This window comes from Macrosteles quadrilineatus, unplaced genomic scaffold (genome assembly GCF_028750875.1).
Source record: "Macrosteles quadrilineatus isolate MER2022 unplaced genomic scaffold, UCM_ALF_1.0 Scaffold_5__1_contigs__length_97177068, whole genome shotgun sequence".
NCBI classification, from domain to species: Eukaryota; Metazoa; Arthropoda; class Insecta; order Hemiptera; family Cicadellidae; genus Macrosteles; species Macrosteles quadrilineatus.
In genome coordinates, this window is record NW_026542598.1 from 22241360 (window position 1) to 22250669 (window position 9310).

Consider the following 9310-nt stretch of genomic DNA (forward strand, 5'->3'; position numbering starts at 1 on the left):
CACTTTGCTGCACACGAGAGCAATGTTAACGCAATGTTAATGTCGGAATGATCTCGAGTGCAGCAAAGGCCTTTTTCACTCGTGTTACACATTATATTTTTCCTACAGTCACTATAAAGCATATAAATAATTAGTCTTTCAAACACTATACAACACGTTTTTAGGTTCAGCTGGCAACACAAATGGTGCCCTAGAGAAAGTAGTACCCGCGGTCCGTATCACTCCGCTATTCCTCGGCAAGAAATGTGCTCCGCGTTTTGAGAATATAGTTCCGTATGTTTTTTGTAATTTGAAGTGGTTTCCACGCCTAAAAAAATGCTTTAAAGGTATTTTCTTGTTTATTAAGATCGTAGGAATGTTTAAAAAACGTTTAAAAGAAAAATCCAGAAAGTTCAGAAATACCGAAACTATAAACACAAAATGACAGGTTAAATCGTAGTTATAATAGTCAATCAGCTGCTCATAGAATTATTATCTTTAAGTGTTGCCAACCTATTTCCAAGCGTACACGGATTACGTGCATAATAAAACCACGCTGTTTTGTGTTGTTTGGTTGGAATCCTGATGTGCGGCAAAGTATAAACCGTACGGCAAAGTATAAATATGCAGCAATTAGCAGCTTTCTGTACTATAAACAGTACAGGGAAGCCAACTTTGTCGGGTGACTGTAGGAAAATGTATTTTTATGTTTGTAAATTACCATATACTGGATGCTCCCACGATCATGACAAAACTGTGATCACGGCAACATCGTGATCTTTCCTGCTAAAGTATTCTTCAATTTGATGACCTTAAGAAAAGAGAACCAACGGAATCCGGTTACTGAATGGACGTTCGGTCTTAGGCTATTGGTGGTTATTCCAAATTTCCTGGTTCCTGATGGAATTCACAGTAATGGTATCCTGGTTGGCTGGATATGCTGGTTAGTATTTGGGAACCCCTAGTTGGATTTTAATTTTAAAAAAGATGTTTGGAAGTCCGAACTAGAAGGGAATTATCATTTGATTTTTATTTTATTCATGGGATTTTATTCATGGGATCAGCAACAATCTTTTCACCATCCTGTTTGATCAGCTCCAATCAACTATCAATGATTGTTTCCCTCTCAAGAAAATCTTACCAAATTATCAGAGTAAAAAACCTAGACGAAAAAATCGTTGGTTTACAGCAGAGCTTCAAGTCCAGCGTGACTTAGTCCTAACAGCTTTTGATGCCTATAAAACATCTGACTCACAGATTGATAGGGAAACCTATGTGACCCTAAAAAGGACTTATAAAAAATCTCTTGCAACAGCCAAGCTCAATGCCAATGTAATAGAAATCGAATCTGCAACCAACAAATGCAAAGCTGCCTGGTCCATCATCCGTGGTAATATGGAGAAGCCAAACACCAACCCCCTACGATACATATCTCCACAAGACTTCAGTGATTTCTTCGTGTCATCTGTGGAGCAGACAGCGGCACTGGTGACACCTTCGATTGCTGCATCCACTTCACTACTTGAGAATACACCAGCTTCTCCATCATCCTTCAAGTTCAGTGCAGTGTCTTGTGAGGAAGTATATAGTGTTGTGCATAGGGAAATCCTCTTTCAGCACAGATGCATATGGTATGTCCTCTAACCTTCTAAAGCTTATTATAGTGTATATCTTGTTGCCACTCACTGCAAGTATTAACTGCTGCTTGCTCTCTGGCTTTTTCCCCAAAAAACTGAAGTTTTCAAAAGTTGTTCCAATTTATAAAAAGGGTCCGAGGGAGAATCCTAGTAGTTACCGGCCCATTTCGTTAGTTCCTGTGATTGGCAAAGTGTTCGAAACCATAATAAAATCACAATTAATGAAATTTTTTGAATACCATGGCCTAATATCTGATTGGCAATTTGGGTTTCGAACGGGTAGATGTGCCACGGATGCGGTAAGGCGCTTGGTGCAGCATGTGCTAAATTCTTATGAAAACGCCTCTCTTACCCAGGCAACTCTAGTTGACCTGAGTAAAGCGTTTGATTGTGTTCCCCATGGTTTACTTTTGAATAAACTTGAGTACTACGGTATCCGTGGCACAGAACTCAATCTTTTTAAGTCTTACTTATCAGACCGCAGGCAGCAGGTTGATGTTGCGGGTATATTGTCAGATGAGAGTGAGGTTTTTTGCGGAGTGCCCCAGGGCTCGGTGTTAGGCCCTGTTCTTTTCCTTATAATGATTAATGATTTGGATAAATGTATGTCCTGTACTTCTGTGATTTATGCGGATGACTCCACTTTCTTAAATAGTCAAGGTACCTTTAGTGAACTCATGGTGCCGTCCAAACTTTCCCTCAATGAAGCTAAGAACTGGTTCAGTGTCAATGGGTTTTTTATGAATCCTGAAAAGACTCAAACTATTGTTTTTAGGTTAGGTCGCACACCTGAGGAAGAAAAGAATTTTTCGTCAAGTGTAAATTTATTAGGCATAGATTTGGATAGTGATTTAAGCTGGTCAACCCATTTATATAACTTAAGTAAGAAATTGTCAAGAGTTTTATTTTTAATTAGACGTCTAAGAGATTTTGTTCCTCCTTTGTATGTTAGATCTGCGTATTTTGCTTTTTTTCAAAGTCTGTTAAAGTATGGTCTGTTACTGTGGGGTAACTCCACCCACATTCTAATAATTTTAAAGCTTCAAAAAAAGGCTGTAAGACTGTTGACCAATTCAGGGTTGAGGGACCATTGTAAACCTCTTTTTAAAGCAACAGGTGTCCTAACAACTGTAAATTTGTATATATTAGAGTGTGTTATTTTTGTAAAACAAAATTCACATTTCTTTAGCTCAAGAAATAATTTTCACTCATATTACACAAGGGGAAGATCTGCTTTGGATAGGCCCTACACCAGACTAACAACAGTACAGCAAAGTTTTGCTAGTATATCAGTAAAAATAGTAAATTGTTTTGCAAGTGAAATACTTGACATTCCTTGTACTCGGCTAAAACAAAAGTTGATGGTTTGGCTTGCTGACCACCCTTTTTACAGTTTAGATGAATTTTTTGCAGAATACAATTGTAATGGTAAAATTGTTATCTAGTTCTTACTTAGTCCCTAGTCAACTGTTACCTAGTCTTTCAAACACTTGTTTAAGTACCTCACTTTTGTTTCATATATATAGTTCTGTGTTTTTCAAATGATTTTAGCTTTATTTTCTTGTTGTCTTTGTTATATTTAAGTTTAGTGAAGATTCCATGTTATAGACCATGTTACTAGAATCTATGGCCCTTTTTTTGTTAACGAGGTCTATTGTAACATATGTTATTTAATGACCAATAAAGATTTATAAGATTTATAAGATTATGGTATAAAGAATAAGCAGTATTTATGTGCAAGTGGTATATTATGAAGAATAGGAGAAATATAAACTCTTGTAGGAAAAAAATCATCTGTGCCTAACTTGTGCTTGATATAGAGATTGAGGTAGCATAACAAACTTTCCAAAAGCTATGAATCTGCATCTTGAGGAAAATTTCAATCTTCCGAAGGTTTATTTTTCCCTCCAAGTCAAATGAGTTCTATTAGAAAAATCTTGAAAGTTAGAGAGAATATAAAAAATATTCAGTTGGAGAACGAATAAATCAAAATTATATAAAAAACCATTAAAATCTAGATTTATAAGTAGATCAAAACTTTTGATTTAACAGAAGATCCTACTTAGAATATAACCTTTTTTTGGAAAATCAGTCCAAATCCCAAATTTTCGTATGAAGGTTCAAATCCGTTACTCTCACACCAAAGTCCTAGGTGCTAATCGCTAGGCTAGCACACACCCAAAATGTATTTTGTGATAAATACCAGTGAACTAGTTCTATTGTAGGCCTAAATACCTACAAACAGGTAGGTTACAAACAACATGCAGTAATAATTCAAAAAGATTATTATTTTAAGATTTTTGTAATAATTTATAAAAATTTAAATAAGTAAAAAAAAAAAATTAAATAAGTAATTAAATAAGTCTATTGTCAAAAGTTTGTTTTGTCAACAAAGCGTTTGGTGAAATCCATCTCAGTTATGAGACACCCTGTAAATCAACATCTTGAAGCCAAATATAACCACAGTGTCTGGCTAACATCCAAGTACCTCTGATTGCTTATAATCACACAAACAATCAAGAGCTCAGAGTGTTAAGATGCATGTGGTCACCAGATGAAGTTAGAAGATATGTTTCACATAGAGCGACTGTGAGGAATACTCGGTTTCATTGAGAAGTTGGAATTTTACTGATAAAGCTAAAAAGTAAGTATTCACTAAATGTTTAGATTTAGTAGTTCGGCTTGAATTAGAACAAAAGGATAAGGTACCGAACATGCAGTTCTGAATTGTCCTGTGCATATATTTTATAAACAGCTGATTGCAACAATATGTTTCTTGTGGGTATTAATCATCCCTCTACTATTAAAACTGTCTCACATTTATTATTTAAATATTGCAAGTAGACTTGCAGTCCTGTTGTCAACTCTGAAGCCTGTTTTTTGTGGTTTTTGTTGAGTTGGATTGCGCTGTTGTTAACCAAATGTGTCTCCCTGGTTTTAAGGTTTATTTGGGAATGTGTGCTCTATTCTTTGATTATATACCAGATGCAAAGCAGAAACAATTAGAAAAACTTTGCACAACTACCCCCCAAGTTCAATATTTCAACCTATCAAAGCCGGTATAGTAAGAAAATTATCATCAACATTTTATAAACCAATTGTTCTTAAAAAAAAACCGTATTTAAAAAGTGTGATATATAAATTTAGTTATTTAGTTTTGGGTATTGATTTACTTAAACAAAATAAACCGGTTGGCCATTGTAAGGCCTTCATGTTAGGTTAGTGATCTGTCGATTGTATATGCAAAGCTGGCTCTTTTGTTTGTAAACAATCTTCAGCTATAAGCTTTACCTTGAACAGAAGCTTCTCTAGTTCACATTTCTCAGGGCCAAATCTTGTTCATCATTGAGAGTGGTTTTGATGAACACTAATCAGTTATGGTCAAAGGTCCATAAAAGAATATACCGGTCTTTAATGATTTTGTGTGTTGGTAAGTGGCTCAGTTTAAAATTCTAACTTGCAGGTTAAAAAAATATAGTCAATAATCAGTTTTAATTTAAAAAATATATATATATATACAAATATTTTTTTTATGATGTATGCCATTTTTTTATATTCAAACTAAAATTTTGAAGAAAAAAATGGTCCTAGTAGTTTTGTAAATAATAACAAAGTTTGCTTTCATTAGCTGAAATTGGAACATAAGTGATATTATAATAAAGAAAATGTTTTTGAAGATACACGTAACGAATTTATTATTTTTTTCACAGAATGTCATTACATCATAAAATGAGGGATTTCTTGTCAACATTCTAGAAAACTTTTAATATTTTACCCTACCAATATCCATTTAAAAATTCATCAAAAGATTCAAAAGTCTTAGTTAACAACCAGAATTTATATTTATTATAATTTGTTCTTGGATTGATGAAATTTTTTAATATTTTGAATATGAAATCACAAAGATGAAACCATAAAAAGCTAAATAACTCTGCCCCAAAATACTGAAGTAATGTTTAAATTGTGTTCTCTGGCTAGGCTCAATTAAGCTGTTAAAGTCATTATAGTAAATGTAAACCGTTAGTAGCCTTATTTTTGTATCTACACGCATAATTATTTCTGTATTGAGTTGACAAGTTGTTGAAGTAAAAGTCAATAAAAGATTTAACTGTAATGTCAACTATATTCATGACATCTTTTTAAAAACTTAGGATGAATTCAATCCACTGAGTCATAAAAAAACAAAAAGAAGAAACAGTCTGTTTGCAGCATTAAAAAATTTAAATAAAGCTACAACTAATATTTTCTATATATTATTGTTTAATCTCTAAAGCAACGAAAGTTGAGCAATACTTGCTATGATGAACATTCCAATAACTACCATGTTGTATGTTGTCATGACAAAGATAGTAAGTTAACGACTTTACTCTTGTTTTTACAAGTATATTTTGTCAACGGCTCACAAATCCAGAGTGAATGAGTTATAAGAAAAAAGAACCTTAGAGTAATCTAGTAGAGTAAAACAAATGTAATTTAGCAGAATACCATAATATTTTTTGTTATTAGGGGTAAGTATTCTTTTCCAAATAGTTTTTGCCTTTAAAATGTGCATAATCAATTTTATTTTGTAGCATATACACTGTTTTAGGTAGGACTTAGTGTCTATTACCAGAAATCGTGTTTATTGATTTTAAAGTTTATACATTTTTATATTTCTTATTTCACAAGATTTGGCTTGATGAATCAAAACTAGATATCTGTGTAGTGTATACATACAGGGTGTTGAAAATGTCTGGAACCAACATTATATCTGGTGAGTGGTTAAAGAAAAACAAATGATATTTTGTGTACCGATATACTATGGTTTTACCTATCTTTTGGTGCCTTATGAAAATTTTTACCACTTATAGGGAACGTCCTGTGGAGGATGCAGTAATAAGTTTAAATGGAAGCCTATGGTAAATGATACATCATTTTAAAGGCCATTTTTTTCTGAGTAAGGAGCCACAAGTTTCATCTCAAAAGGACCACCCTAGCAAAAATGACGACTGTTTGAAATTTAAATAACCACTTATAGGGAACGTTCTGTGGAGGATGCAGTAAAAAGTTTTCATTGAAGCCTATGGTAAATGATACATCATTTTAAAGGCAATTTTTTTCTGAGTAAGGAGCCACAAGTTTCATCTCAAAAGGACCACCCTAGCGAAAATGGCGACTGTTTGAAATTTAAAAATTCCGTTCCCTATAAGTGTTTTTTTAAATTTCAAACAGTCGCCATTTTTGCTAGGGTGGTCCTTTTGAGATGAAAGTTGTGGCTCCTTACTCAGAAAAAAATGGCCTTTGAAATAATGTATCATTTACCATAGGCTTCCATTAAAACTTTTTACTGCATCCTCCACAGGACGTTCCCTATAAGTGGTAAAAATTTTCATAAGGCACTAAAAGATAGGTAAAACCATAGTATATCCGTACACAAAATATCAGTTGTTTTTCTTTAACCACTCACGAGATATAATGTTGGTTCCAGACATTTTCAACACCCTGTATAATAAGATATTGAATATTCTTATCACTCTATTGCCCATCCACATCTTTTCAACCATATGGATAGTAAATTGCTATAATCAAATTTTTTATGAATGTATATCTTTATCAAATTTATCTTTCTAGCTTCATTTTGATATACAGGGTGTTTATAAAAGAATCATCAGGTTTTAATGGCATGTACACACCCAATTCTTGTCCACATTAATATTAGAAACATGTGCTTAAAGAGCATGTTTCCAAGTTTTATAATCAGCTGTTCAATAATCAGTCTTGGTTTTTTCCTTGGACGAGTTTTATATAGACCCCTCCTACACACCAAAGCATTTTAAGGTGGTATCCGCCAGTTTAAGAACTCTGGTAGTCTATTAAAACGTAAAAGCAGTGGTCACGGAAGAGTTCCCTTAGAAACAGTAGCTAGGGTTAGACAGTGCTTTGAACAAACGCCCCAACAATCCATAAACAGTGCAGGGCGTGAACTTGGCCTTCCCAAATCTACAGTGTGGAAGGTTTTACGAAAATCCTTGTCATTGAAACCATACAGACTGCAACTACTTCATAAGTTAAAACTAGGTGATTTTGATAAACGTAAAGAGCTTTGTGACAACCTAATAGACCGTAATACCATCTTGTATTTAGTGATGAGGATACTTTTCATTTGAATGGAAAATAAACAAACATAATGTGCGTATTCGAGCATCTGAGCCTCCACATGCTTTCGTAGAACACTAGAGGTGTTCTCCGAGGTGTAATGTTTTCTGCGCGGTAACGAAAACCAAAGTTTATGGCCCCCTTTTTTCTTTGAGGGAAAACCCCTTACTGGAGTTGCCTATCTTGACATGTTGGAACACTTGCTTTTTCCTCAATTGGGAGAAGACTCAGAAGGGTTTGTATTCCAGCAGGACGGGACCCCACCTCACTGGCACTGTGAAGTTCGTAACTTCTTAAATGAGAAGCTACCTCAGAGGTGGATTGGCAGATGTAACGATAATGACCTGACCCTTCTCAAATGGGCCCCCTAGATCTCCTGATCTTACGGTGTGTGATTTTTTTCTATGGGGCTATGTAAAAGACAAAGTTCATGTACCGGCAATGCTTCAAAAGCTTCGTGGATGAATTCGCAATGCCGTTGAATCAATCAACCTTGCGATGCTAGCCGTTGTATGGGACAATTTACAGCATAGATTGGAAACTTGCTCCACTGCTAATGGACTAATTGAGCACTTCCAAATTTTTTTCTGTATTTGTTTAACATTAATGTCAATAAAATGTTTTAAAATATGATGATTCTTTTATAAACACCCTGTATTTAAAAAATAATTACATCCCGTACAATCCAACCTATTTTACAATTAATAAGAGCGAAACAAAGTGTCAATTTTCTTTAACATAGACAGTTTAGCTCACCAGTCATGGATGGTCAGTTTTCAACGATCAAGAATGCAAAGTTTCAAATGGGAATTTGCTTATTCTATGGAGTAGTTTTGCTGTACCGCATAGAAGTAAAGAGGAGCACAATTATGTGATAACAGTGCGCTTTCATCTCCGATATATAGTGCCGGAAATGTACTTGTGACAAGCAAGAAAGAGCTTAGGAGAAAGGAATTCCTGTCGCGGGCACAGGGTCTTCCTCTACCATGAGAATGTGTTGTAGCCTACATAAGGGAAAGGATTGGGGGTGGGTGTTGTACTTTGTCCGAGTCACCAGCACTAGAGCTAGACACCACTTAAGTGTGCCATTGAATGTTTCCTTTAAGTATTAGTGGCTGCACCAATGATATTTGAAAACTAGTTTCATTTCAGGTGCATCATGGAGAAAGACAATGTTTATCTCCTACTCAATGATGAAGAAAATCCAACAAAAAACAGAAGAGCTTACGTTTTCAACCGCGGCACATCTGCACTGTTACAGCAAGACATGTTCTACGTTTCAATACTTTTCCTTAGTTTTGTAGTGATTATTGTTTTTATAACAGTTATTCTTGTAATACAGTATTATTACCTTAGTTGACAAAGATAATGGTCAATTTTGTATGTTTGAAATTTATTTTATCCTTGTCTGAAACTTTTGTTTTTATAAAAGAGTAATTCCATAATTAAGTGCATTAGGTATCTATAGACCAAGAATTGAGCATAAAAAGTTTTGTATACGATTTTCCAGGGAGGACAGTTAAGGAAGAAGAAGATAGAGAAGTGTTAAGTAAAATTTG

The 9310-nt window shown here is 34.4% G+C and overlaps 1 long non-coding RNA gene across 1 annotated transcript; it reads left to right on the top strand.

Annotated features, from left to right (window-relative positions):
• The first annotated feature begins 4125 nt into the window (after positions 1-4125).
• On the top strand, positions 4126-9134 carry LOC128993763 (uncharacterized). Its single transcript, XR_008490820.1, has 2 exons — positions 4126-4260; positions 8904-9134. It is a non-coding gene; the product is annotated as an uncharacterized LOC128993763 (long non-coding RNA).
• The last annotated feature ends 176 nt before the right edge of the window (positions 9135-9310 follow it).